The 25,665-nt window shown below is 44.5% G+C and overlaps 41 non-coding genes across 41 annotated transcripts; all 41 read left to right on the top strand.

Annotated features, from left to right (window-relative positions):
• The first annotated feature begins 1,397 nt into the window (after positions 1-1,397).
• On the top strand, positions 1,398-1,469 carry TRNAC-GCA (transfer RNA cysteine (anticodon GCA)). Its single transcript has one exon. It is a non-coding gene; the product is annotated as a tRNA-Cys (tRNA).
• Positions 1,470-2,305: 836 nt separating this feature from the next.
• Positions 2,306-2,377, top strand: TRNAC-GCA (transfer RNA cysteine (anticodon GCA)). Its single transcript has one exon. It is a non-coding gene; the product is annotated as a tRNA-Cys (tRNA).
• Positions 2,378-2,435: 58 nt separating this feature from the next.
• On the top strand, positions 2,436-2,507 carry TRNAC-GCA (transfer RNA cysteine (anticodon GCA)). The gene has a single exon. It is a non-coding gene; the product is annotated as a tRNA-Cys (tRNA).
• A 318-nt stretch (positions 2,508-2,825) lies between these two features.
• On the top strand, positions 2,826-2,897 carry TRNAC-GCA (transfer RNA cysteine (anticodon GCA)). Its single transcript has one exon. It is a non-coding gene; the product is annotated as a tRNA-Cys (tRNA).
• An 837-nt stretch (positions 2,898-3,734) lies between these two features.
• On the top strand, positions 3,735-3,806 carry TRNAC-GCA (transfer RNA cysteine (anticodon GCA)). Its single transcript has one exon. It is a non-coding gene; the product is annotated as a tRNA-Cys (tRNA).
• Positions 3,807-3,864: 58 nt separating this feature from the next.
• On the top strand, positions 3,865-3,936 carry TRNAC-GCA (transfer RNA cysteine (anticodon GCA)). Its single transcript has one exon. It is a non-coding gene; the product is annotated as a tRNA-Cys (tRNA).
• Positions 3,937-4,124: 188 nt separating this feature from the next.
• On the top strand, positions 4,125-4,196 carry TRNAC-GCA (transfer RNA cysteine (anticodon GCA)). The gene has a single exon. It is a non-coding gene; the product is annotated as a tRNA-Cys (tRNA).
• Positions 4,197-4,384: 188 nt separating this feature from the next.
• On the top strand, positions 4,385-4,456 carry TRNAC-GCA (transfer RNA cysteine (anticodon GCA)). Its single transcript has one exon. It is a non-coding gene; the product is annotated as a tRNA-Cys (tRNA).
• Positions 4,457-4,774: 318 nt separating this feature from the next.
• On the top strand, positions 4,775-4,846 carry TRNAC-GCA (transfer RNA cysteine (anticodon GCA)). The gene has a single exon. It is a non-coding gene; the product is annotated as a tRNA-Cys (tRNA).
• Positions 4,847-4,904: 58 nt separating this feature from the next.
• Positions 4,905-4,976, top strand: TRNAC-GCA (transfer RNA cysteine (anticodon GCA)). Its single transcript has one exon. It is a non-coding gene; the product is annotated as a tRNA-Cys (tRNA).
• Positions 4,977-5,554: 578 nt separating this feature from the next.
• TRNAC-GCA (transfer RNA cysteine (anticodon GCA)) lies at positions 5,555-5,626 on the top strand. Its single transcript has one exon. It is a non-coding gene; the product is annotated as a tRNA-Cys (tRNA).
• A 58-nt stretch (positions 5,627-5,684) lies between these two features.
• TRNAC-GCA (transfer RNA cysteine (anticodon GCA)) lies at positions 5,685-5,756 on the top strand. The gene has a single exon. It is a non-coding gene; the product is annotated as a tRNA-Cys (tRNA).
• Positions 5,757-6,074: 318 nt separating this feature from the next.
• On the top strand, positions 6,075-6,146 carry TRNAC-GCA (transfer RNA cysteine (anticodon GCA)). The gene has a single exon. It is a non-coding gene; the product is annotated as a tRNA-Cys (tRNA).
• A 188-nt stretch (positions 6,147-6,334) lies between these two features.
• TRNAC-GCA (transfer RNA cysteine (anticodon GCA)) lies at positions 6,335-6,406 on the top strand. The gene has a single exon. It is a non-coding gene; the product is annotated as a tRNA-Cys (tRNA).
• A 318-nt stretch (positions 6,407-6,724) lies between these two features.
• TRNAC-GCA (transfer RNA cysteine (anticodon GCA)) lies at positions 6,725-6,796 on the top strand. Its single transcript has one exon. It is a non-coding gene; the product is annotated as a tRNA-Cys (tRNA).
• A 58-nt stretch (positions 6,797-6,854) lies between these two features.
• TRNAC-GCA (transfer RNA cysteine (anticodon GCA)) lies at positions 6,855-6,926 on the top strand. The gene has a single exon. It is a non-coding gene; the product is annotated as a tRNA-Cys (tRNA).
• Positions 6,927-7,634: 708 nt separating this feature from the next.
• Positions 7,635-7,706, top strand: TRNAC-GCA (transfer RNA cysteine (anticodon GCA)). Its single transcript has one exon. It is a non-coding gene; the product is annotated as a tRNA-Cys (tRNA).
• Positions 7,707-8,024: 318 nt separating this feature from the next.
• On the top strand, positions 8,025-8,096 carry TRNAC-GCA (transfer RNA cysteine (anticodon GCA)). Its single transcript has one exon. It is a non-coding gene; the product is annotated as a tRNA-Cys (tRNA).
• A 58-nt stretch (positions 8,097-8,154) lies between these two features.
• Positions 8,155-8,226, top strand: TRNAC-GCA (transfer RNA cysteine (anticodon GCA)). Its single transcript has one exon. It is a non-coding gene; the product is annotated as a tRNA-Cys (tRNA).
• Positions 8,227-9,194: 968 nt separating this feature from the next.
• On the top strand, positions 9,195-9,266 carry TRNAC-GCA (transfer RNA cysteine (anticodon GCA)). Its single transcript has one exon. It is a non-coding gene; the product is annotated as a tRNA-Cys (tRNA).
• Positions 9,267-9,584: 318 nt separating this feature from the next.
• Positions 9,585-9,656, top strand: TRNAC-GCA (transfer RNA cysteine (anticodon GCA)). The gene has a single exon. It is a non-coding gene; the product is annotated as a tRNA-Cys (tRNA).
• Positions 9,657-9,844: 188 nt separating this feature from the next.
• On the top strand, positions 9,845-9,916 carry TRNAC-GCA (transfer RNA cysteine (anticodon GCA)). The gene has a single exon. It is a non-coding gene; the product is annotated as a tRNA-Cys (tRNA).
• A 1,616-nt stretch (positions 9,917-11,532) lies between these two features.
• On the top strand, positions 11,533-11,604 carry TRNAC-GCA (transfer RNA cysteine (anticodon GCA)). The gene has a single exon. It is a non-coding gene; the product is annotated as a tRNA-Cys (tRNA).
• Positions 11,605-12,572: 968 nt separating this feature from the next.
• TRNAC-GCA (transfer RNA cysteine (anticodon GCA)) lies at positions 12,573-12,644 on the top strand. The gene has a single exon. It is a non-coding gene; the product is annotated as a tRNA-Cys (tRNA).
• Positions 12,645-12,962: 318 nt separating this feature from the next.
• TRNAC-GCA (transfer RNA cysteine (anticodon GCA)) lies at positions 12,963-13,034 on the top strand. Its single transcript has one exon. It is a non-coding gene; the product is annotated as a tRNA-Cys (tRNA).
• A 188-nt stretch (positions 13,035-13,222) lies between these two features.
• Positions 13,223-13,294, top strand: TRNAC-GCA (transfer RNA cysteine (anticodon GCA)). The gene has a single exon. It is a non-coding gene; the product is annotated as a tRNA-Cys (tRNA).
• Positions 13,295-14,910: 1,616 nt separating this feature from the next.
• Positions 14,911-14,982, top strand: TRNAC-GCA (transfer RNA cysteine (anticodon GCA)). Its single transcript has one exon. It is a non-coding gene; the product is annotated as a tRNA-Cys (tRNA).
• Positions 14,983-15,170: 188 nt separating this feature from the next.
• Positions 15,171-15,242, top strand: TRNAC-GCA (transfer RNA cysteine (anticodon GCA)). The gene has a single exon. It is a non-coding gene; the product is annotated as a tRNA-Cys (tRNA).
• A 707-nt stretch (positions 15,243-15,949) lies between these two features.
• TRNAC-GCA (transfer RNA cysteine (anticodon GCA)) lies at positions 15,950-16,021 on the top strand. The gene has a single exon. It is a non-coding gene; the product is annotated as a tRNA-Cys (tRNA).
• Positions 16,022-17,507: 1,486 nt separating this feature from the next.
• On the top strand, positions 17,508-17,579 carry TRNAC-GCA (transfer RNA cysteine (anticodon GCA)). The gene has a single exon. It is a non-coding gene; the product is annotated as a tRNA-Cys (tRNA).
• Positions 17,580-17,767: 188 nt separating this feature from the next.
• TRNAC-GCA (transfer RNA cysteine (anticodon GCA)) lies at positions 17,768-17,839 on the top strand. The gene has a single exon. It is a non-coding gene; the product is annotated as a tRNA-Cys (tRNA).
• A 707-nt stretch (positions 17,840-18,546) lies between these two features.
• Positions 18,547-18,618, top strand: TRNAC-GCA (transfer RNA cysteine (anticodon GCA)). The gene has a single exon. It is a non-coding gene; the product is annotated as a tRNA-Cys (tRNA).
• Positions 18,619-18,936: 318 nt separating this feature from the next.
• TRNAC-GCA (transfer RNA cysteine (anticodon GCA)) lies at positions 18,937-19,008 on the top strand. Its single transcript has one exon. It is a non-coding gene; the product is annotated as a tRNA-Cys (tRNA).
• Positions 19,009-19,196: 188 nt separating this feature from the next.
• Positions 19,197-19,268, top strand: TRNAC-GCA (transfer RNA cysteine (anticodon GCA)). The gene has a single exon. It is a non-coding gene; the product is annotated as a tRNA-Cys (tRNA).
• Positions 19,269-19,586: 318 nt separating this feature from the next.
• Positions 19,587-19,658, top strand: TRNAC-GCA (transfer RNA cysteine (anticodon GCA)). Its single transcript has one exon. It is a non-coding gene; the product is annotated as a tRNA-Cys (tRNA).
• Positions 19,659-19,846: 188 nt separating this feature from the next.
• On the top strand, positions 19,847-19,918 carry TRNAC-GCA (transfer RNA cysteine (anticodon GCA)). Its single transcript has one exon. It is a non-coding gene; the product is annotated as a tRNA-Cys (tRNA).
• Positions 19,919-20,755: 837 nt separating this feature from the next.
• TRNAC-GCA (transfer RNA cysteine (anticodon GCA)) lies at positions 20,756-20,827 on the top strand. The gene has a single exon. It is a non-coding gene; the product is annotated as a tRNA-Cys (tRNA).
• Positions 20,828-21,015: 188 nt separating this feature from the next.
• Positions 21,016-21,087, top strand: TRNAC-GCA (transfer RNA cysteine (anticodon GCA)). Its single transcript has one exon. It is a non-coding gene; the product is annotated as a tRNA-Cys (tRNA).
• Positions 21,088-21,535: 448 nt separating this feature from the next.
• On the top strand, positions 21,536-21,607 carry TRNAC-GCA (transfer RNA cysteine (anticodon GCA)). The gene has a single exon. It is a non-coding gene; the product is annotated as a tRNA-Cys (tRNA).
• Positions 21,608-21,924: 317 nt separating this feature from the next.
• Positions 21,925-21,996, top strand: TRNAC-GCA (transfer RNA cysteine (anticodon GCA)). The gene has a single exon. It is a non-coding gene; the product is annotated as a tRNA-Cys (tRNA).
• A 57-nt stretch (positions 21,997-22,053) lies between these two features.
• Positions 22,054-22,125, top strand: TRNAC-GCA (transfer RNA cysteine (anticodon GCA)). Its single transcript has one exon. It is a non-coding gene; the product is annotated as a tRNA-Cys (tRNA).
• Positions 22,126-25,665: the final 3,540 nt, after the last annotated feature.

Raw genomic sequence — 25,665 nt, forward strand, 5'->3', positions numbered from 1 at the left:
TGCAGATCGGGAGGTCCTTGGTTCAAACCCGAGTTCCCCCTGTAACAGCACGGATCATTTCGTTTATTTTAGTTAAATCGATATAACGGCCTGGAACAAGGGGGAATAGCTCAGTGGTAGAGCATTCGACTGCAGATCGAGAGGTACTTCGTTCAAACGCGAGTTCCCCTGTAACTGCACGGATCATTCAGTTTATTTTAGTTAAATCGACATTACGGCTCTGAACAAAAGGGAATAGCTCAGTGGTAGAGCATTCGACTGCAGATCGAGAGGTCCTTGGTTCAAACCGGAGTTCCCCCTGTAATAGCACGGATCATTCCGTTTATTTTAGTTAAATCATCATTGGGGCCTTGGACAAGGTGGAATAGCTCAGTGGTAGAGCATTCGACTGCAGATCGAGAGGTCCTTGGTTCAAACCCGAGTTCCCCCTGTAACAGCACGGATCATTTCGTTTGTTTTGGTTAAATCGACATTACGGTTCTGAAAAAGGGGGAATAGCTCAGTGGTAATGCATTCGACTGCAGATCGAGAGGTCCTTGGTTCAAACCCAAGTTCCCCCTGTAACAGCACGGATCATTCCGTTTATTTTAGTTAAATCGACATAACGGCCTTGAACAAGGGGGAATAGCTCAGTGGTAGAGCATTCGACTGCAGATCGAGAGGTCCTTCGTTCAAACCCAAGTTCCCCTTGTAAAAGAACGGATCATTCCGTTTATTTTAGTTAAATCGACTTTGGGGCCTTGAACAAGGGGGAATAGCTCAGTGGTAGAGCATTCGACTGCAGATCGAGAGGTCCTTGGTTCAAACCTAAGTTGCCCCTGTAAAAGCACGGATCATTCCGTTTATTTTAGTTAAATCGACATTACGGCTATGAACAAGGGGGAATAGCTCAGTGGTAGAGCATTCGACTGCAGATCGAGAGGTCCTTGGTTCAAACCCGAAATCCCCCTGTAACAGCACGGATCATTTCGTTTATTTTTGTTAAATCGACATTACGGTTCTGAACAAGGGGCAATAGCTCAGTGGTAGAGCATTTACTGCAGATCGAGAGGTCCTTCGTTAAAAACCCGAATTCCCCCTGTAACAGCACGGATCATTCCGTTTATTTTAGTTAAATCGACTTTGGGGCCTTGAACAAGGGGTAATAGCTCAGTGGTAGAGCATTCGACTGCAGATCGAGAGGTCCTTGGTTTAATCCCGAGTTCCCCCCGTAACAGCACGGATCATTTCGTTTATTTTGGTTATATCGACATTACGGTTCTGAACAAGGGGGATTAGCTCAGTTGTACAGCATTCGACTGCAGATCGAGAGGTCCTTCTTTCAAACCCAAGTTCCCCCTGTAAAAGCACGGATCATTCCGTTTATTTTAGTTAAATCGACATTACGGCTATGAACAAGGGGAATAGCTCAGTGGTAGAGCATTCGACTGCAGATCGAGAGGTCCTTGGTTCAAACCCGAGTTCCCCCTGTAACAGCACGGATCATTTTGTTTATTTTAGTTAAATCGATATAACGGCCTTGAACAAGGGGGAATAGCTCAGTGGTAGAGCATTCGACTGCAGATCGAGAGGTCCTTCGTTCAAACGCGAGTTCCCCTGTAACTGCACGGATCATTCCGTTTATTTTAGTTAAATCGACATAACGGCTCTGAACAAAAGGGAATAGCTCAGTGGTAGAGCATTCGACTGCAGATCGAGAGGTCCTTGGTTCAAACCGGAGTTCCCCCTGTAATAGCACGGATCATTCCGTTTATTTTAGTTAAACCGACATTACGGCCTTTTAAAGGGGGAATAGCTAAGTGGTAGAGCATTCGACTGCAGATCGAGAGGTCCTTGGTTCAAACCCGAGTTCCCCCTGTAACAGCACGGATCATTACGTTTATTTTAGTTAAATCGACATTTGGGCCTTGAACAAGGGGGAATATCTCAGTGGTAGAGCATTCGACTGCAGATCGAGAGGTTCTTGGTTCAAACCCGAGTTCCCCCTATAACAGCACGGATCATTTCGTTTATTTTGGTTAAATCGACATTACGGTTCCGAAAAAGGGGGAATAGCTCAGTGGTAGAGCATTCGACTGCAGATCGAGAGGTCCTGGGTTCAAATCCAAGTTCCCCCTGTAACAGCACGGATCATTCCGTTTATTTTAGTTAAATCGACATAACGGCCTTGAACAAGGGGGAATAGCTCAGTGGTAGAGCATTCGACTGCAGATCGAGAGGTCCTTCGTTCAAACCCAAGTTCCCCTTGTAAAAGAACGGATCATTCCGTTTATTTTAGTTAAATCGACTTTGGGGCCTTGAACAAGGGGGAATAGCTCAGTGGTAGAGCATTCGACTGCAGATCAAGAGGTCCTTGGTTCAAACCCAAGTTCCCCCTGAAACAGCACGGATCATTACGTTTATTTTAGTTAAATCGACATTGGGGCCTTGAACAAGGGGGAATAGCTCAGTGGTAGAGCATTCGACTGCAGATCGAGAGGTCCTTGGTTCAAACCCGAGTTCCCCCTGTAACAGCACGGATCATTCCGTTTATTTTAGTTAAATCGACATAACGGCCTTGAACAAGGGGGAATAGCTCAGTGGTAGAGCATTCGACTGCAGATCGAGAGGTCCTTCGTTCAAACCCAAGTTACCCTTGTAAAAGAACGGATCATTCCGTTTATTTTAGATAAATCGACTTTGGGGCCTTGAACAAGGGGGAATAGCTCAGTGGTAGAGCATTCGACTGCAGATCGAGAGGTCCTTGGTTCAAACCTATGTTCCCCCTGTAAAAGCACGGATCATTCCGTTTATTTTAGTTAAATCGACATTACGGCTATGAACAAGGGGGAATAGCTCAGTGGTAGAGCATTCGACTGCAGATCGAGAGGTCCTTGGTTCAAACCCTAGTTCCCCCTGTAACAACACGGATCATTCCGTTTATTTTAGTTAAATCGACTTTGGGGCCTTGAACAAGGGGTAATAGCTCAGTGGTAGAGCATTCGACTGCAGATCGAGAGGTCCTTGGTTTAAACCCGAGTTCCCCCTGCAACAGCACGGATCATTTCGTTTATTTTAGTTAAATCGACATTACGGCTATGAACAAGGGGGAGTAGCTCAGTGGTAGAGCATTCGACTGCAGATCGAGAGGTCCTTGGTTCAAACCGGAGTTCCCCCTGTAATAGCACGGATCATTCCGTTTATTTTAGTTAAACCGACATTACGGCCTTTTAAAGGGGGAATAGCTAAGTGGTAGAGCATTCGACTGCAGATCGAGAGGTCCTTGGTTCAAACCCGAGTTCCCCCTGTAACAGCACGGATCATTACGTTTATTTTAGTTAAATCGACATTTGGGCCTTGAACAAGGGGGAATATCTCAGTGGTAGAGCATTCGACTGCAGATCGAGAGGTTCTTGGTTCAAACCCGAGTTCCCCCTATAACAGCACGGATCATTTCGTTTATTTTGGTTAAATCGACATTACGGTTCCGAAAAAGGGGGAATAGCTCAGTGGTAGAGCATTCGACTGCAGATCGAGAGGTCCTGGGTTCAAATCCAAGTTCCCCCTGTAACAGCACGGATCATTCCGTTTATTTTAGTTAAATCGACATAACGGCCTTGAACAAGGGGGAATAGCTCAGTGGTAGAGCATTCGACTGCAGATCGAGAGGTCCTTCGTTCAAACCCAAGTTCCCCTTGTAAAAGAACGGATCATTCCGTTTATTTTAGTTAAATCGACTTTGGGGCCTTGAACAAGGGGGAATAGCTCAGTGGTAGAGCATTCGACTGCAGATCAAGAGGTCCTTGGTTCAAACCCAAGTTCCCCCTGAAACAGCACGGATCATTACGTTTATTTTAGTTAAATCGACATTGGGGCCTTGAACAAGGGGGAATAGCTCAGTGGTAGAGCATTCGACTGCAGATCGAGAGGTCCTTGGTTCAAACCCGAGTTCCCCCTGTAACAGCACGGATCATTCCGTTTATTTTAGTTAAATCGACATAACGGCCTTGAACAAGGGGGAATAGCTCAGTGGTAGAGCATTCGACTGCAGATCGAGAGGTCCTTCGTTCAAACCCAAGTTACCCTTGTAAAAGAACGGATCATTCCGTTTATTTTAGATAAATCGACTTTGGGGCCTTGAACAAGGGGGAATAGCTCAGTGGTAGAGCATTCGACTGCAGATCGAGAGGTCCTTGGTTCAAACCCTAGTTCCCCCTGTAACAACACGGATCATTCCGTTTATTTTAGTTAAATCGACTTTGGGGCCTTGAACAAGGGGTAATAGCTCAGTGGTAGAGCATTCGACTGCAGATCGAGAGGTCCTTGGTTTAAACCCGAGTTCCCCCTGCAACAGCACGGATCATTTCGTTTATTTTAGTTAAATCGACATTACGGCTATGAACAAGGGGGAGTAGCTCAGTGGTAGAGCATTCGACTGCAGATCGAGAGGTTCTTGGTTCAAACCCGAGTTCCCCCTGTAACAGCGCGGATCATTTCGTTTATTTTGGTTAAATCGACATTACGGTTCCGAAAAAGGGGGAATAGCTCAGTGGTAGAGCATTCGACTGCAGATCGAGAGGTCCTGGGTTCAAACCCAAGTTCCCCCTGTAACAGCACGGATCATTCCGTTTATTTTAGTTAAATCGACATAACGGCCTTGAACAAGGGGGAATAGCTCAGTGGTAGAGCATTCGACTGCAGATCGAGAGGTCCTTCGTTCAAACCCAAGTTCCCCTTGTAAAAGAACGGATCATTCCGTTTATTTTAGTTAAATCGACTTTGGGGCCTTGAACAAGGGGGAATAGCTCAGTGGTAGAGCATTCGACTGCAGATCAAGAGGTCCTTGGTTCAAACCCAAGTTCCCCCTGTAACAGCACGGATCATTACGTTTATTTTAGTTAAATCGACATTGGGGCCTTGAACAAGGGGGAATAGCTCAGTGGTAGAGCATTCGACTGCAGATCGAGAGGTCCTTGGTTCAAACCCGAGTTCCCCCTGTAACAGCACGGATCATTCCGTTTATTTTAGTTAAATCGACATAACGGCCTTGAACAAGGGGGAATAGCTCAGTGGTAGAGCATTCGACTGCAGATCGAGAGGTCCTTCGTTCAAACCCAAGTTCCCCTTGTAAAAGAACGGATCATTCCGTTTATTTTAGATAAATCGACTTTGGGGCCTTGAACAAGGGGGAATAGCTCAGTGGTAGAGCATTCGACTGCAGATCGAGAGGTCCTTGGTTCAAACCTATGTTCCCCCTGTAAAAGCACGGATCATTCCGTTTATTTTAGTTAAATCGACATTACGGCTATGAACAAGGGGGAATAGCTCAGTGGTAGAGCATTCGACTGCAGATCGAGAGGTCCTTCGTTCAAACCCAAGTTCCCCTTGTAAAAGAACGGATCATTCCGTTTATTTTAGTTAAATCGACTTTGGGGCCTTGAACAAGGGGGAATAGCTCAGTGGTAGAGCATTCGACTGCAGATCGAGAGGTCCTTCGTTCAAACCCAAGTTCCCCTTGTAAAAGAACGGATCATTCCGTTTATTTTAGTTAAATCGACTTTGGGGCCTTGAACAAGGGGGAATAGCTCAGTGGTAGAGCATTCGACTGCAGATCAAGAGGTCCTTGGTTCAAACCCAAGTTCCCCCTGAAACAGCACGGATCATTACGTTTATTTTAGTTAAATCGACATTGGGGCCTTGAACAAGGGGGAATAGCTCAGTGGTAGAGCATTCGACTGCAGATCGAGAGGTCCTTGGTTCAAACCCGAGTTCCCCCTGTAACAGCACGGATCATTCCGTTTATTTTAGTTAAATCGACATAACGGCCTTGAACAAGGGGGAATAGCTCAGTGGTAGAGCATTCGACTGCAGATCGAGAGGTCCTTCGTTCAAACCCAAGTTACCCTTGTAAAAGAACGGATCATTCCGTTTATTTTAGATAAATCGACTTTGGGGCCTTGAACAAGGGGGAATAGCTCAGTGGTAGAGCATTCGACTGCAGATCGAGAGGTCCTTGGTTCAAACCTATGTTCCCCCTGTAAAAGCACGGATCATTCCGTTTATTTTAGTTAAATCGACATTACGGCTATGAACAAGGGGGAATAGCTCAGTGGTAGAGCATTCGACTGCAGATCGAGAGGTCCTTGGTTCAAACCCTAGTTCCCCCTGTAACAACACGGATCATTCCGTTTATTTTAGTTAAATCGACTTTGGGGCCTTGAACAAGGGGTAATAGCTCAGTGGTAGAGCATTCGACTGCAGATCGAGAGGTCCTTGGTTTAAACCCGAGTTCCCCCTGCAACAGCACGGATCATTTCGTTTATTTTAGTTAAATCGACATTACGGCTATGAACAAGGGGGAGTAGCTCAGTGGTAGAGCATTCGACTGCAGATCGAGAGGTTCTTGGTTCAAACCCGAGTTCCCCCTGTAACAGCGCGGATCATTTCGTTTATTTTGGTTAAATCGACATTACGGTTCCGAAAAAGGGGGAATAGCTCAGTGGTAGAGCATTCGACTGCAGATCGAGAGGTCCTGGGTTCAAACCCAAGTTCCCCCTGTAACAGCACGGATCATTCCGTTTATTTTAGTTAAATCGACATAACGGCCTTGAACAAGGGGGAATAGCTCAGTGGTAGAGCATTCGACTGCAGATCGAGAGGTCCTTCGTTCAAACCCAAGTTCCCCTTGTAAAAGAACGGATCATTCCGTTTATTTTAGTTAAATCGACTTTGGGGCCTTGAACAAGGGGGAATAGCTCAGTGGTAGAGCATTCGACTGCAGATCAAGAGGTCCTTGGTTCAAACCCAAGTTCCCCCTGTAACAGCACGGATCATTACGTTTATTTTAGTTAAATCGACATTGGGGCCTTGAACAAGGGGGAATAGCTCAGTGGTAGAGCATTCGACTGCAGATCGAGAGGTCCTTGGTTCAAACCCGAGTTCCCCCTGTAACAGCACGGATCATTCCGTTTATTTTAGTTAAATCGACATAACGGCCTTGAACAAGGGGGAATAGCTCAGTGGTAGAGCATTCGACTGCAGATCGAGAGGTCCTTCGTTCAAACCCAAGTTCCCCTTGTAAAAGAACGGATCATTCCGTTTATTTTAGATAAATCGACTTTGGGGCCTTGAACAAGGGGGAATAGCTCAGTGGTAGAGCATTCGACTGCAGATCGAGAGGTCCTTGGTTCAAACCTATGTTCCCCCTGTAAAAGCACGGATCATTCCGTTTATTTTAGTTAAATCGACATTACGGCTATGAACAAGGGGGAATAGCTCAGTGGTAGAGCATTCGACTGCAGATCGAGAGGTCCTTCGTTCAAACCCAAGTTCCCCTTGTAAAAGAACGGATCATTCCGTTTATTTTAGTTAAATCGACTTTGGGGCCTTGAACAAGGGGGAATAGCTCAGTGGTAGAGCATTCGACTGCAGATCGAGAGGTCCTTCGTTCAAACCCAAGTTCCCCTTGTAAAAGAACGGATCATTCCGTTTATTTTAGATAAATCGACTTTGGGGCCTTGAACAAGGGGTAATAGCTCAGTGGTAGAGCATTCGACTGCAGATCGAGAGGTCCTTGGTTTAAACCCGAGTTCCCCCTGCAACAGCACGGATCATTTCGTTTATTTTAGTTAAATCGACATTACGGCTATGAACAAGGGGGAGTAGCTCAGTGGTAGAGCATTCGACTGCAGATCGAGAGGTTCTTGGTTCAAACCCGAGTTCCCCCTGTAACAGCGCGGATCATTTCGTTTATTTTGGTTAAATCGACATTACGGTTCCGAAAAAGGGGGAATAGCTCAGTGGTAGAGCATTCGACTGCAGATCGAGAGGTCCTGGGTTCAAACCCAAGTTCCCCCTGTAACAGCACGGATCATTCCGTTTATTTTAGTTAAATCGACATAACGGCCTTGAACAAGGGGGAATAGCTCAGTGGTAGAGCATTCGACTGCAGATCGAGAGGTCCTTCGTTCAAACCCAAGTTCCCCTTGTAAAAGAACGGATCATTCCGTTTATTTTAGTTAAATCGACTTTGGGGCCTTGAACAAGGGGGAATAGCTCAGTGGTAGAGCATTCGACTGCAGATCAAGAGGTCCTTGGTTCAAACCCAAGTTCCCCCTGTAACAGCACGGATCATTACGTTTATTTTAGTTAAATCGACATTGGGGCCTTGAACAAGGGGGAATAGCTCAGTGGTAGAGCATTCGACTGCAGATCGAGAGGTCCTTGGTTCAAACCCGAGTTCCCCCTGTAACAGCACGGATCATTCCGTTTATTTTAGTTAAATCGACATAACGGCCTTGAACAAGGGGGAATAGCTCAGTGGTAGAGCATTCGACTGCAGATCGAGAGGTCCTTCGTTCAAACCCAAGTTCCCCTTGTAAAAGAACGGATCATTCCGTTTATTTTAGATAAATCGACTTTGGGGCCTTGAACAAGGGGGAATAGCTCAGTGGTAGAGCATTCGACTGCAGATCGAGAGGTCCTTGGTTCAAACCTATGTTCCCCCTGTAAAAGCACGGATCATTCCGTTTATTTTAGTTAAATCGACATTACGGCTATGAACAAGGGGGAATAGCTCAGTGGTAGAGCATTCGACTGCAGATCGAGAGGTCCTTCGTTCAAACCCAAGTTCCCCTTGTAAAAGAACGGATCATTCCGTTTATTTTAGTTAAATCGACTTTGGGGCCTTGAACAAGGGGGAATAGCTCAGTGGTAGAGCATTCGACTGCAGATCGAGAGGTCCTTCGTTCAAACCCAAGTTCCCCTTGTAAAAGAACGGATCATTCCGTTTATTTTAGATAAATCGACTTTGGGGCCTTGAACAAGGGGGAATAGCTCAGTGGTAGAGCATTCGACTGCAGATCGAGAGGTCCTTGGTTCAAACCTATGTTCCCCCTGTAACAGCACGGATCATTCCGTTTATTTTAGTTAAATCGACATAACGGCCTTGAACAAGGGGGAATAGCTCAGTGGTAGAGCATTCGACTGCAGATCGAGAGGTCCTTCGTTCAAACCCAAGTTCCCCTTGTAAAAGAACGGATCATTCCGTTTATTTTAGTTAAATCGACTTTGGGGCCTTGAACAAGGGGGAATAGCTCAGTGGTAGAGCATTCGACTGCAGATCAAGAGGTCCTTGGTTCAAGCCCAAGTTACCCCTGTAACAGCACGGATCATTACGTTTATTTTAGTTAAATCGACATTGGGGCCTTGAACAAGGGGGAATAGCTCAGTGGTAGAGCATTCGACTGCAGATCGAGAGGTCCTTGGTTCAAACCCGAGTTCCCCCTGTAACAGCACGGATCATTCCGTTTATTTTAGTTAAATCGACATAACGGCCTTGAACAAGGGGGAATAGCTCAGTGGTAGAGCATTCGACTGCAGATCGAGAGGTCCTTCGTTCAAACCCAAGTTCCCCTTGTAAAAGAACGGATCATTCCGTTTATTTTAGATAAATCGACTTTGGGGCCTTGAACAAGGGGGAATAGCTCAGTGGTAGAGCATTCGACTGCAGATCGAGAGGTCCTTGGTTCAAACCTATGTTCCCCCTGTAAAAGCACGGATCATTCCGTTTATTTTAGTTAAATCGACATTACGGCTATGAACAAGGGGGAATAGCTCAGTGGTAGAGCATTCGACTGCAGATCGAGAGGTCCTTGGTTCAAACCCGAGTTCCCCCTGTAACAGCACGGATCATTCCGTTTATTTTAGTTAAATCGACTTTGGGGCCTTGAACAAGGGGTAATAGCTCAGTGGTAGAGCATTCGACTGCAGATCGAGAGGTCCTTGGTTTAAAACCGAGTTCCCCCTGCAACAGCACGGATCATTTCGTTTATTTTAGTTAAATCGACATTACGGCTATGAACAAGGGGGAGTAGCTCAGTGGTAGAGCATTCGACTGCAGATCGAGAGGTCCTTGGTTCAAACCCGAGTTCCCCCTGTAACAGCACGGATCATTCCGTTTATTTTAGTTAAATCGACTTTGGGGCCTTGAACAAGGGGTAATAGCTCAGTGGTAGAGCATTCGACTGCAGATCGAGAGGTCCTTGGTTTAAACCCGAGTTCCCCCTGCAACAGCACGGATCATTTCGTTTATTTTGGTTAAATCGACATTACGGTTCTGAACAAGGGGGAATAGCTCAGTGGTAGAGCATTTACTGCAGATCGAGAGGTCCTTCGTTAAAAACCCGAATTCCCCCTGTAACAGCACGGATCATTCCGTTTATTTTAGTTAAATCGACATTACGGCTATGAACAAGGGGGAATAGCTCAGTGGTAGAGCATTCGACTGCAGATCGAGAGGTCCTTGGTTTAAACCCGAGTTCCCCTGTAAAAGCACGGATCATTTCGTTTATTTTGGTTAAATCGACATTACGGTTCTGAACAAGGGAGACTAGCTCAGTTGTAGAGCATTCGACTGCAGATCGAGAGGTCCTTCTTTCAAACCCAAGTTCCCCCTGTAAAAGCACGGATCATTCCGTTTATTTTAGTTAAATCGACATTACTGCTATGAACAAGGGGAATAGCTCAGTGGTAGAGCATTCGACTGCAGATCGAGAGGTCCTTGGTTTAAACCCGAGTTCCCCCTGTAACAGCACGGATCATTCCGTTTATTTTAGTTAAATCGACATAACGGCCTTGAACAAGGGGGAATAGCTCAGTGGTAGAGCATTCGACTGCAGATCGAGAGGTCCTTCGTTCAAACCCAAGTTCCCCTTGTAAAAGAACGGATCATTCCGTTTATTTTAGATAAATCGACTTTGGGGCCTTGAACAAGGGGGAATAGCTCAGTGGTAGAGCATTCGACTGCAGATCGAGAGGTCCTTGGTTCAAACCTATGTTCCCCCTGTAAAAGCACGGATCATTCCGTTTATTTTAGTTAAATCGACATTACGGCTATGAACAAGGGGGAATAGCTCAGTGGTAGAGCATTCAACTGCAGATCGAGAGGTCCTTGGTTCAAACCCGAGTTCCCCCTGTAACAGCACGGATCATTCCGTTTATTTTAGTTAAATCGACTTTGGGGCCTTGAACAAGGGGTAATAGCTCAGTGGTAGAGCATTCGACTGCAGATCGAGAGGTCCTTGGTTTAAAACCGAGTTCCCCCTGCAACAGCACGGATCATTTCGTTTATTTTAGTTAAATCGACATTACGGCTATGAACAAGTGGGAGTAGCTCAGTGGTAGAGCATTCGACTGCAGATCGAGAGGTCCTTGGTTCAAACCCGAGTTCCCCCTGTAACAGCACGGATCATTCCGTTTATTTTAGTTAAATCGACTTTGGGGCCTTGAACAAGGGGTAATAGCTCAGTGGTAGAGCATTCGACTGCAGATCGAGAGGTCCTTGGTTTAAACCCGAGTTCCCCCTGCAACAGCACGGATCATTTCGTTTATTTTGGTTAAATCGACATTACGGTTCTGAACAAGGGGGAATAGCTCAGTGGTAGAGCATTTACTGCAGATCGAGAGGTCCTTCGTTAAAAACCCGAATTCCCCCTGTAACAGCACGGATCATTCCGTTTATTTTAGTTAAATCGACATTACGGCTATGAACAAGGGGGAATAGCTCAGTGGTAGAGCATTCGACTGCAGATCGAGAGGTCCTTGGTTTAAACCCGAGTTCCCCCTGTAAAAGCACGGATCATTTCGTTTATTTTGGTTAAATTGACATTACGGTTCTGAACAAGGGAGACTAGCTCAGTTGTAGAGCATTCGACTGCAGATCGAGAGGTCCTTCTTTCAAACCCAAGTTCCCCCTGTAAAAGCACGGATCATTCCGTTTATTTTAGATAAATCGACTTTGGGGCCTTGAACAAGGGGGAATAGCTCAGTGGTAGAGCATTCGACTGCAGATCGAGAGGTCCTTGGTTCAAACCTATGTTCCCCCTGTAACAGCACGGATCATTCCGTTTATTTTAGTTAAATCGACATAACGGCCTTGAACAAGGGGGAATAGCTCAGTGGTAGAGCATTCGACTGCAGATCGAGAGGTCCTTCGTTCAAACCCAAGTTCCCCTTGTAAAAGAACGGATCATTCCGTTTATTTTAGTTAAATCGACTTTGGGGCCTTGAACAAGGGGGAATAGCTCAGTGGTAGAGCATTCGACTGCAGATCAAGAGGTCCTTGGTTCAAGCCCAAGTTACCCCTGTAACAGCACGGATCATTACGTTTATTTTAGTTAAATCGACATTGGGGCCTTGAACAAGGGGGAATAGCTCAGTGGTAGAGCATTCGACTGCAGATCGAGAGGTCCTTGGTTCAAACCTATGTTCCCCCTGTAACAGCACGGATCATTCCGTTTATTTTAGTTAAATCGACATAACGGCCTTGAACAAGGGGGAATAGCTCAGTGGTAGAGCATTCGACTGCAGATCGAGAGGTCCTTCGTTCAAACCCAAGTTCCCCTTGTAAAAGAACGGATCATTCCGTTTATTTTAGTTAAATCGACTTTGGGGCCTTGAACAAGGGGGAATAGCTCAGTGGTAGAGCATTCGACTGCAGATCAAGAGGTCCTTGGTTCAAGCCCAAGTTACCCCTGTAACAGCACGGATCATTACGTTTATTTTAGTTAAATCGACATTGGGGCCTTGAACAAGGGGGAATAGCTCAGTGGTAGAGCATTCGACTGCAGATCGAGAGGTCCTTGGTTCAAACCCGAGTTCCCCCTGTAACAGCACGGATCATTCCGTTTATTTTAGTTAAATCGACATAACGGCCTTGAACAAGGGGGAATAGCTCAGTGGTAGAGCATTCGACTGCAGATCGAGAGGTCCTTCGTTCAAACCCAAGTTCCCCTTGTAAAAGAACGGATCATTCCGTTTATTTTAGATAAATCGACTTTGGGGCCTTGAACAAGGGGGAATAGCTCAGTGGTAGAGCATTCGACTGCAGATCGAGAGGTCCTTGGTTCAAACCTATGTTCCCCCTGTAAAAGCACGGATCATTCCGTTTATTTTAGTTAAATCGACATTACGGCTATGAACAAGGGGGAATAGCTCAGTGGTAGAGCATTCGACTGCAGATCGAGAGGTCCTTGGTTCAAACCCGAGTTCCCCCTGTAACAGCACGGATCATTCCGTTTATTTTAGTTAAATCGACTTTGGGGCCTTGAACAAGGGGTAATAGCTCAGTGGTAGAGCATTCGACTGCAGATCGAGAGGTCCTTGGTTTAAAACCGAGTTCCCCCTGCAACAGCACGGATCATTTCGTTTATTTTAGTTAAATCGACATTACGGCTATGAACAAGGGGGAGTAGCTCAGTGGTAGAGCATTCGACTGCAGATCGAGAGGTCCTTGGTTCAAACCCGAGTTCCCCCTGTAACAGCACGGATCATTCCGTTTATTTTAGTTAAATCGACTTTGGGGCCTTGAACAAGGGGTAATAGCTCAGTGGTAGAGCATTCGACTGCAGATCGAGAGGTCCTTGGTTTAAACCCGAGTTCCCCCTGCAACAGCACGGATCATTTCGTTTATTTTGGTTAAATCGACATTACGGTTCTGAACAAGGGGGAATAGCTCAGTGGTAGAGCATTTACTGCAGATCGAGAGGTCCTTCGTTAAAAACCCGAATTCCCCCTGTAACAGCACGGATCATTCCGTTTATTTTAGTTAAATCGACATTACGGCTATGAACAAGGGGGAATAGCTCAGTGGTAGAGCATTCGACTGAAGATCGAGAGGTCCTTGGTTTAAACCCGAGTTCCCCTGTAAAAGCACGGATCATTTCGTTTATTTTGGTTAAATCGACATTACGGTTCTGAACAAGGGAGACTAGCTCAGTTGTAGAGCATTCGACTGCAGATCGAGAGGTCCTTCTTTCAAACCCAAGTTCCCCCTGTAAAAGCACGGATCATTCCGTTTATTTTAGTTAAATCGACATTACTGCTATGAACAAGGGGAATAGCTCAGTGGTAGAGCATTCGACTGCAGATCGAGAGGTCCTTGGTTTAAACCCGAGTTCCCCCTGTAACAGCACGGATCATTCCGTTTATTTTAGTTAAATCGACATAACGGCCTTGAACAAGGGGGAATAGCTCAGTGGTAGAGCATTCGACTGCAGATCGAGAGGTCCTTCGTTCAAACCCAAGTTCCCCTTGTAAAAGAACGGATCATTCCGTTTATTTTAGATAAATCGACTTTGGGGCCTTGAACAAGGGGGAATAGCTCAGTGGTAGAGCATTCGACTGCAGATCGAGAGGTCCTTGGTTCAAACCTATGTTCCCCCTGTAAAAGCACGGATCATTCCGTTTATTTTAGTTAAATCGACATTACGGCTATGAACAAGGGGGAATAGCTCAGTGGTAGAGCATTCAACTGCAGATCGAGAGGTCCTTGGTTCAAACCCGAGTTCCCCCTGTAACAGCACGGATCATTCCGTTTATTTTAGTTAAATCGACTTTGGGGCCTTGAACAAGGGGTAATAGCTCAGTGGTAGAGCATTCGACTGCAGATCGAGAGGTCCTTGGTTTAAAACCGAGTTCCCCCTGCAACAGCACGGATCATTTCGTTTATTTTAGTTAAATCGACATTACGGCTATGAACAAGTGGGAGTAGCTCAGTGGTAGAGCATTCGACTGCAGATCGAGAGGTCCTTGGTTCAAACCCGAGTTCCCCCTGTAACAGCACGGATCATTCCGTTTATTTTAGTTAAATCGACTTTGGGGCCTTGAACAAGGGGTAATAGCTCAGTGGTAGAGCATTCGACTGCAGATCGAGAGGTCCTTGGTTTAAACCCGAGTTCCCCCTGCAACAGCACGGATCATTTCGTTTATTTTGGTTAAATCGACATTACGGTTCTGAACAAGGGGGAATAGCTCAGTGGTAGAGCATTTACTGCAGATCGAGAGGTCCTTCGTTAAAAACCCGAATTCCCCCTGTAACAGCACGGATCATTCCGTTTATTTTAGTTAAATCGACATTACGGCTATGAACAAGGGGGAATAGCTCAGTGGTAGAGCATTCGACTGCAGATCGAGAGGTCCTTGGTTTAAACCCGAGTTCCCCCTGTAAAAGCACGGATCATTTCGTTTATTTTGGTTAAATTGACATTACGGTTCTGAACAAGGGAGACTAGCTCAGTTGTAGAGCATTCGACTGCAGATCGAGAGGTCCTTCTTTCAAACCCAAGTTCCCCCTGTAAAAGCACGGATCATTCCGTTTATTTTAGTTAAATCGACATTACGGCTATGAACAAGGGGGAATAGCTCAGTGGTAGAGCATTCGACTGCAGATCGAGAGGTCCTTGGTTCAAACCCGAGTTCCCCCTGTAACAGCACGGATCATTCCGTTTATTTTAGTTAAATCGACTTTGGGGCCTTGAACAAGGGGTAATAGCTCAGTGGTAGAGCATTTACTGCAGATCGAGAGGTCCTTCGTTAAAAACCCGAATTCCCCCTGTAACAGCACGGATCATTCCGTTTATTTTAGTTAAATCGACCTTGGGGCCTTGAACAAGGGGGAATAGCTAAGTGGTAGAGCATTCGACTGCAGATCGAGAGGTCCTTGGTTCAAACCCGAGTTCCCCCTGTAACAGCACGGATCATTACGTTTATTTTAGTTAAATCGACATTGGGGCCTTGAACAAGGGGAATAGCTCAGTGGTAGAGCATTCGACTGCAGATCGAGAGGTCCTTGGTTCAAACCGGAGTTCCCCCTGTAATAGCACGGATCATTCCGTTTATTTTAGTTAAACCGACATTACGGCCTTTTACAAGGGGGAATAGCTAAGTTGTAGAGCATTCGACTGCAGATCGAGAGGTCCTTGGTTCAAACCCAAGTTCCCCCTGTAACAGCACGGATCATTACGTTTATTTTAATTAAATCGACATTGGGGCCTTGAACAAGGGGGAATATCTCAGTGGTAGAGCATTCGACTGCAGATCGAGAGGTCCTTGGTTCAAACCTATGTTCCCCCTGTAAAAGCACGGATCATTCCGTTTATTTTAGTTAAATCGACATTACGGCTATGAACAAGGGGGAATAGCTCAGTGGTAGAGCATTCGACTGCAGATCGAGAGGTCCTTGGTTCAAACCCGAGTTCCCCCTGTAACAGCACGGATCATTTCGTTTATTTTGGTTAAATCGACATTACGGTTCTGAACAAGGGGGAATAGCTCAGTGGTAGAGCATTTACTGCAGATCGAGAGGTCCTTCGTTAAAAACCCGAATTCCCCCTGTAACAGCACGGATCATTCCGTTTATTTTAGTTAAATCGACATTACGGCTATGAACAAGGGGGAATAGCTCAGTGGTAGAGCATTCGACTGAAGATCGAGAGGTCCTTGGTTTAAACCCGAGTTCCCCTGTAAAAGCACGGATCATTTCGTTTATTTTGGTTAAATCGACATTACGGTTCTGAACAAGGGAGACTAGCTCAGTTGTAGAGCATTCGACTGCAGATCGAGAGGTCCTTCTTTCAAACCCAAGTTCCCCCTGTAAAAGCACGGATCATTCCGTTTATTTTAGTTAAATCGACATTACTGCTATGAACAAGGGGAATAGCTCAGTGGTAGAGCATTCGACTGCAGATCGAGAGGTCCTTGGTTTAAACCCGAGTTCCCCCTGTAACAGCACGGATCATTCCGTTTATTTTAGTTAAATCGACATAACGGCCTTGAACAAGGGGGAATAGCTCAGTGGTAGAGCATTCGACTGCAGATCGAGAGGTCCTTCGTTCAAACCCAAGTTCCCCTTGTAAAAGAACGGATCATTCCGTTTATTTTAGATAAATCGACTTTGGGGCCTTGAACAAGGGGGAATAGCTCAGTGGTAGAGCATTCGACTGCAGATCGAGAGGTCCTTGGTTCAAACCTATGTTCCCCCTGTAAAAGCACGGATCATTCCGTTTATTTTAGTTAAATCGACATTACGGCTATGAACAAGGGGGAATAGCTCAGTGGTAGAGCATTCAACTGCAGATCGAGAGGTCCTTGGTTCAAACCCGAGTTCCCCCTGTAACAGCACGGATCATTCCGTTTATTTTAGTTAAATCGACTTTGGGGCCTTGAACAAGGGGTAATAGCTCAGTGGTAGAGCATTCGACTGCAGATCGAGAGGTCCTTGGTTTAAAACCGAGTTCCCCCTGCAACAGCACGGATCATTTCGTTTATTTTAGTTAAATCGACATTACGGCTATGAACAAGTGGGAGTAGCTCAGTGGTAGAGCATTCGACTGCAGATCGAGAGGTCCTTGGTTCAAACCCGAGTTCCCCCTGTAACAGCACGGATCATTCCGTTTATTTTAGTTAAATCGACTTTGGGGCCTTGAACAAGGGGTAATAGCTCAGTGGTAGAGCATTCGACTGCAGATCGAGAGGTCCTTGGTTTAAACCCGAGTTCCCCCTGCAACAGCACGGATCATTTCGTTTATTTTGGTTAAATCGACATTACGGTTCTGAACAAGGGGGAATAGCTCAGTGGTAGAGCATTTACTGCAGATCGAGAGGTCCTTCGTTAAAAACCCGAATTCCCCCTGTAACAGCACGGATCATTCCGTTTATTTTAGTTAAATCGACATTACGGCTATGAACAAGGGGGAATAGCTCAGTGGTAGAGCATTCGACTGCAGATCGAGAGGTCCTTGGTTTAAACCCGAGTTCCCCCTGTAAAAGCACGGATCATTTCGTTTATTTTGGTTAAATTGACATTACGGTTCTGAACAAGGGAGACTAGCTCAGTTGTAGAGCATTCGACTGCAGATCGAGAGGTCCTTCTTTCAAACCCAAGTTCCCCCTGTAAAAGCACGGATCATTCCGTTTATTTTAGTTAAATCGACATTACGGCTATGAACAAGGGGGAATAGCTCAGTGGTAGAGCATTCGACTGCAGATCGAGAGGTCCTTGGTTCAAACCCGAGTTCCCCCTGTAACAGCACGGATCATTCCGTTTATTTTAGTTAAATCGACTTTGGGGCCTTGAACAAGGGGTAATAGCTCAGTGGTAGAGCATTTACTGCAGATCGAGAGGTCCTTCGTTAAAAACCCGAATTCCCCCTGTAACAGCACGGATCATTCCGTTTATTTTAGTTAAATCGACCTTGGGGCCTTGAACAAGGGGGAATAGCTAAGTGGTAGAGCATTCGACTGCAGATCGAGAGGTCCTTGGTTCAAACCCGAGTTCCCCCTGTAACAGCACGGATCATTACGTTTATTTTAGTTAAATCGACATTGGGGCCTTGAACAAGGGGAATAGCTCAGTGGTAGAGCATTCGACTGCAGATCGAGAGGTCCTTGGTTCAAACCGGAGTTCCCCCTGTAATAGCACGGATCATTCCGTTTATTTTAGTTAAACCGACATTACGGCCTTTTACAAGGGGGAATAGCTAAGTTGTAGAGCATTCGACTGCAGATCGAGAGGTCCTTGGTTCAAACCCAAGTTCCCCCTGTAACAGCACGGATCATTACGTTTATTTTAATTAAATCGACATTGGGGCCTTGAACAAGGGGGAATATCTCAGTGGTAGAGCATTCGACTGCAGATCGAGAGGTCCTTGGTTCAAACCTATGTTCCCCCTGTAAAAGCACGGATCATTCCGTTTATTTTAGTTAAATCGACATTACGGCTATGAACAAGGGGGAATAGCTCAGTGGTAGAGCATTCGACTGCAGATCGAGAGGTCCTTGGTTCAAACCCGAGTTCCCCCTGTAACAGCACGGATCATTCCGTTTATTTTAGTTAAATCGACTTTGGGGCCTTGAACAAGGGGTAATAGCTCAGTGGTAGAGCATTCGACTGCAGATCGAGAGGTCCTTGGTTTAAACCCGAGTTCCCCCTGCAACAGCACGGATCATTTCGTTTATTTTGGTTAAATCGACATTACGGTTCTGAACAAGGGGGAATAGCTCAGTGGTAGAGCATTTACTGCAGATCGAGAGGTCCTTCGTTAAAAACCCGAATTCCCCCTGTAACAGCACGGATCATTCCGTTTATTTTAGTTAAATCGACATTACGGCTATGAACAAGGGGGAATAGCTCAGTGGTAGAGCATTCGACTGCAGATCGAGAGGTCCTTGGTTTAAACCCGAGTTCCCCCTGTAAAAGCACGGATCATTTCGTTTATTTTGGTTAAATTGACATTACGGTTCTGAACAAGGGAGACTAGCTCAGTTGTAGAGCATTCGACTGCAGATCGAGAGGTCCTTCTTTCAAACCCAAGTTCCCCCTGTAAAAGCACGGATCATTCCGTTTATTTTAGTTAAATCGACATTACGGCTATGAACAAGGGGGAATAGCTCAGTGGTAGAGCATTCGACTGCAGATCGAGAGGTCCTTGGTTCAAACCCGAGTTCCCCCTGTAACAGCACGGATCATTCCGTTTATTTTAGTTAAATCGACTTTGGGGCCTTGAACAAGGGGTAATAGCTCAGTGGTAGAGCATTCGACTGCAGATCGAGAGGTCCTTGGTTTAAACCCGAGTTCCCCCTGCAACAGCACGGATCATTTCGTTTATTTTGGTTAAATCGACATTACGGTTCTGAACAAGGGGGAATAGCTCAGTGGTAGAGCATTTACTGCAGATCGAGAGGTCCTTCGTTAAAAACCCGAATTCCCCCTGTAACAGCACGGATCATTCCGTTTATTTTAGTTAAATCGACATTACGGCTATGAACAAGGGGGAATAGCTCAGTGGTAGAGCATTCGACTGCAGATCGAGAGGTCCTTGGTTTAAACCCGAGTTCCCCCTGTAAAAGCACGGATCATTTCGTTTATTTTGGTTAAATTGACATTACGGTTCTGAACAAGGGAGACTAGCTCAGTTGTAGAGCATTCGACTGCAGATCGAGAGGTCCTTCTTTCAAACCCAAGTTCCCCCTGTAAAAGCACGGATCATTCCGTTTATTTTAGTTAAATCGACATTACGGCTATGAACAAGGGGGAATAGCTCAGTGGTAGAGCATTCGACTGCAGATCGAGAGGTCCTTGGTTCAAACCCGAGTTCCCCCTGTAACAGCACGGATCATTCCGTTTATTTTAGTTAAATCGACTTTGGGGCCTTGAACAAGGGGTAATAGCTCAGTGGTAGAGCATTTACTGCAGATCGAGAGGTCCTTCGTTAAAAACCCGAATTCCCCCTGTAACAGCACGGATCATTCCGTTTATTTTAGTTAAATCGACCTTGGGGCCTTGAACAAGGGGGAATAGCTAAGTGGTAGAGCATTCGACTGCAGATCGAGAGGTCCTTGGTTCAAACCCGAGTTCCCCCTGTAACAGCGCGGATCATTACGTTTATTTTAGTTAAATCGACATTGGGGCCTTGAACAAGGGGAATAGCTCAGTGGTAGAGCATTCGACTGCAGATCGAGAGGTCCTTGGTTCAAACCGGAGTTCCCCCTGTAATAGCACGGATCATTCCGTTTATTTTAGTTAAACCGACATTACGGCCTTTTACAAGGGGGAATAGCTAAGTTGTAGAGCATTCGACTGCAGATCGAGAGGTCCTTGGTTCAAACCCAAGTTCCCCCTGTAACAGCACGGATCATTACGTTTATTTTAATTAAATCGACATTGGGGCCTTGAACAAGGGGGAATATCTCAGTGGTAGAGCATTCGACTGCAGATCGAGAGGTCCTGGGTTCAAACCCAAGTTCCCCCTGTAACAGCACGGATCATTCCGTTTATTTTAGTTAAATTGACATAACGGCCTTGAACAAGGGGGAATAGCTCAGTGGTAGAGCATTCGACTGCAGATCGAGAGGTCCTTGGTTCAAACCTATGTTCCCCCTGTAAAAGCACGGATCATTCCGTTTATTTTAGTTAAATCGACATTACGGCTATGAACAAGGGGGAATAGCTCAGTGGTAGAGCATTCGACTGCAGATCGAGAGGTCCTTGGTTCAAACCCGAGTTCCCCCTGTAACAGCACGGATCATTCCGTTTATTTTAGTTAAATCGACTTTGGGGCCTTGAACAAGGGGTAATAGCTCAGTGGTAGAGCATTCGACTGCAGATCGAGAGGTCCTTGGTTTAAACCCGAGTTCCCCCTGCAACAGCACGGATCATTTCGTTTATTTTAGTTAAATCGACATTACGGCTATGAACAAGGGGGAATAGCTCAGTGGTAGAGCATTCGACTGCAGATCGAGAGGTTCTTGGTTCAAACCCGAGTTCCCCCTGTAACAGCACGGATCATTCCGTTTATTTTAGTTAAATCGACTTTGGGGCCTTGAACAAGGGGTAATAGCTCAGTGGTAGAGCATTCGACTGCAGATCGAGAGGTCCTTGGTTTAAACCCGAGTTCCCCCTGCAACAGCACGGATCATTTCGTTTATTTTGGTTAAATCGACATTACGGTTCTGAACAAGGGGGAATAGCTCAGTGGTAGAGCATTTACTGCAGATCGAGAGGTCCTTCGTTAAAAACCCGAATTCCCCCTGTAACAGCACGGATCATTCCGTTTATTTTAGTTAAATCGACCTTGGGGCCTTGAACAAGGGGGAATAGCTAAGTGGTAGAGCATTCGACTGCAGATCGAGAGGTCCTTGGTTCAAACCCGAGTTCCCCCTGTAACAGCACGGATCATTACGTTTATTTTAGTTAAATCGACATTGGGGCCTTGATCAAGGGGGAATAGCTCAGTGGTAGAGCATTCGACTGCAGATCGAGAGGTCCTTGGTTCAAACCCGAGTTCTCCCTGTAACAGCACGGATCATTCCGTTTATTTTAGTTAAATCGACATTACGGCTCTGAACAAAAGGGAGTAGCTCAGTGATAGAGCATTCGACTGCAGATGAGAGGTCCTTGGTTCAAACCCAAGTTCCCCCTGTAACAGCACGGATCATTCCGCTTATTTTAGTTAAATCGACATAACGGCCTTGAACAAGGGGGAATAGCTCAGTGGTAGAGCATTCGACTGCAGATCGAGAGGTCCTTGGTTCAAACCTAAGTTCCCCCTGTAAAAGCACGGATCATTCCGTTTATTTTAGTTAAATCGACATTACGGCTATGAACAAGGGGGAATAGCTCAGTGGTAGAGCATTCGACTGCAGATCGAGAGGTCCTTGGTTTAAACCCGAGTTCCCCCTGTAAAAGCACGGATCATTTCGTTTATTTTGGTTAAATCGACATTACGGCTATGAACAAGGGGAATAGCTCAGTGGTAGAGCATTCGACTGCAGATCGAGAGGTCCTTGGTTCAAACCCGAGTTCCCCCTGTAACAGCACGGATCATTTCGTTTATTTTAGTTAAATCGATATAACGGCCTTGAACAAGGGGGAATAGCTCAGTGGTAGAGCATTCGACTGCAGATCGAGAGGTCCTTCGTTCAAACGCGAGTTCCCCTGTAACTGCACGGATCATTCCGTTTATTTTAGTTAAATCGACATAACTGCTCTGAACAAAAGGGAATAGCTAAGTGGTAGAGCATTCGACTGCAGATCGAGAGGTCCTTCGTTCAAACCCAAGTTCCCCTTGTAAAAGAACGGATCATTCCGTTTATTTTAGTTAAATCGACTTTTGGGCCTTGAACAAGGGGGAATAGCTCAGTGGTAGAGCATTCGACTGCAGGGAGGCTATTCTCTAAGGTCCTTTTGGAGGAATTTCGATCCGAATCTTTTCATTCGGAGTCAATTTCTCCGAATGAAAATAAAACGTATTCTGTAAGCACCTTATCCTAATCATACGGTGAAAACCTCTCCGAATCATTCGGCGGCCGTAAGAGACGGCCGAATCGGGCATTCGGAGTTTTTACCGCCTCTCTTCCCTCCATAAATCTTAGATTCGCGGAACTTCCGCCGGAGTTTTCTAGTTTTTTTTCCCATACCTCTTTGTTGGCACCTTGGCTGCGGTTCATATTTTGTTAGTATGGCTGCTTTGTTTTTTCAACTCGAGCTTCATCGCTTGCGATTTGAACGTGGTAATCGCCTTGCCCGTCGCGACTTCCGAGTTCAAAGGGTTTTTCGAGACTTAAATCAAGCGTGGGAGTTAGATGATCTTCGGTTCAGGCAAAATTTTAGGTTAACGCGGGACATGGCTTTAGGCCTTTGCGAAACGTTGACCGAGCCTCTACAAGGTATTAGATCGACGGCTTTGCCAGTAGATTTAAAGGTAAGAAAACGTTAAATTTATCATACATTTAAGGGATCATTTCGCTAGATACAATTACATTAATTAACACAGATTTAATTGTCAATTGTAATAATTTTTGTAACGGGGCTGGGTTGGTTAGAACCACCTATTCTTGACCAATTGCATAAATTATTAGGAATTACTAGATTAAATTAGGTTGTTTCGTTTAGCTTCTATTAAAATTATTGATAGAGGGCTAATGATCTACATTAATGAATGTATAATAATCTCACGAGTTCCACACAATTGGATTATAATTTACGATTAATCGACGTTGTTTTTCTAGGTTCTCATTGCACTGAGGTTTTACGGTAGGGGTTCATACCAGTTAGATGTTGGGCAAAACATTTTTCTTGGTGTAAGCCAATCTAGCGTAAGCCGAAGTCTAAGAGACGTTACTAGGGCTATAAACCGTCATCTAGTACCGAGGCACATAAAATTTCCTGTAACGGAGGTAGAGAAACATGCCATCAAAATGAGGTTTCAAGATGAGTGCAATTTCCCCGGAACTATCGGAGTAATTGATTGCACCCACGTTGCAATTGTGCCACCTCCGAATAATGATCCCGACTTTCCGGAGAGCTCTTATGTGAACCGGAAGTCTTATCATTCCTTAAATGTTCAATTAGTCTGCGACTATGATTTGAACATTCTTGCGGCTAATGCCAAGTTTGCGGGGTCAACGCACGACTCATTTATTTACCGCAGTACAAAAGTTTCAAGACATTTGGAACGGTCATACTTAAATGGGTCATTAAATTATTCTTGGATAATTGGTAATTATTAATTATATTGCTTATCTCTAACATGACTAAAAACTGACCCTCCACAAAATTACAAGTAATAATAGGGAGCTAGTATGTGCCAACCAATATATTCATTGCGAGCGGATTTAATTGACCAAATTATTTTAACCAATTTAATTTTATATGGGGAGGTGTGACTGTTTTTTTTTTTTCAATTTTGAGTTGGGTTAGTTTAATGTCACAAAGCCCAATTTTTAATAATTTTATTTATTTATTTATTTTTTGTTTATTTTTGTAGGAGATAGTGGCTATCCATTAACTCCATGGTTATTGGTCCCCATTATAGGGCCCGAAGAGGGTACCCCAGAATTTCGGTTTATGTCAGCTTTTTTTAAGGCTAGATGTACCATTGAAAGGTGTAATGGATGTCTAAAGCAACGCTTTCGGTGTTTGCTAAAGGCTAGGGCTCTCCATTACAATCCGAAATTCGCGGCACAAATCGTTATGGCATGTGTTGTTTTACATAACATGTGTATGGCGAATGGCCTTGGGGAAGACATTGACGTAGAGGACGACGATGCCCCATATGTGGAGGATGACCGCCCACATCCTCACATTGTTCCCCCTCGTAATGGGAACTGGAACCCGGAAGGGCGAAGGTTAAGGGACAGAGTGGTTCGTCGTTTTCGTTGATGTACCCTCTAAAAAAAACCAGCCCTTTTAAGGGCTACTCGTCAATAATATACTGTCGAAATAAAGGGTTAAATTTTTTTAAAAATTGAGTCGTCACGCATGATGACTTGACCGTCGGATCCCTTGTGACGAGGAGATTAGTAAAAAAAATTGAACTCTTTATTTTAGCGCTATATTGTTGGCCAGTGACACTTGAAGTTCCGATTTAATCTCATATATAGGCTAATGTCGTGAACATGTGCGGAGTATATTGCCTTCTCGTGGCAAGTGTCGTAAACTTGCTTTGCGAACCGAAATATACACGTTTCTTAGAATAATACAGTTATAAATTTCACAAAAATATAATTTATCATAATATAATATGGTTTTTATAAACTAACCATCTTATTACATTATTACTTCCATTAAAGTAAACTCTAAGTAAATGTGTATGAAAACCTTGAAACAAAATTTTTATTTAATAACATAAAAGAAAAAAAATCTTAGCCCTACGTAAATTAAAATGTAAAAAATTAATAATTTCTAAATTAACTAAAAAATGTAAACATTTTCAAAGAAATATTTAAAAGAAACGTTTATGAGAAATATGAAAACCTTGAAACAAAATTTTTATTTAATAACATGATAAAAGAAAAAAAAAATCTTAGCCCTACGTAAATTAAAATGTAAAAAATTAATAATTTCTAAATTAACTAAAAAATGTAAGCATTTTTAAAAGGAATATTTAAAAGAAACATTTTTGAGAAATATGAAAACCTTGAAACAAAATTTTTATTTAATAACATAAAAGAAAAAAAAATCTTAGCCCTACGTAAAATAAAATGTAAAAAATTAATAATTTCTAAATTAACTAAAAAATGTAAGCATTTTTAAAATTAATATTTAAAAGAAACGTGTATATTTCGGCCTTGCAAAGCAAGTTTACGACACTTGCCACGAGAAGGCAATATACTCCGCACATGTTCACGACATTAGCCTATATATGAGATTAAATCGGAACTTCAAGTGTCACTGGCCAACAATATAGCGCCAAAATAAAGAGTTCAATTTTTTTTACTAATCTCCTCGTCACAAGGGATCCGACGGTCAAGTCATCATGCGTGACGACTCAATTTTTAAAAAAATTTAACCCTTTATTTCGACAGTATATTATTGACGAGTAGCCCTTAAAAGGGCTGTTTTTTTTC

Source organism: Phalangium opilio, unplaced genomic scaffold, assembly GCF_054372755.1.
Source record: "Phalangium opilio isolate 3A_F unplaced genomic scaffold, DU_Popi_V2 ptg000230l_1, whole genome shotgun sequence".
Classification (NCBI taxonomy): domain Eukaryota; kingdom Metazoa; phylum Arthropoda; class Arachnida; order Opiliones; family Phalangiidae; genus Phalangium; species Phalangium opilio.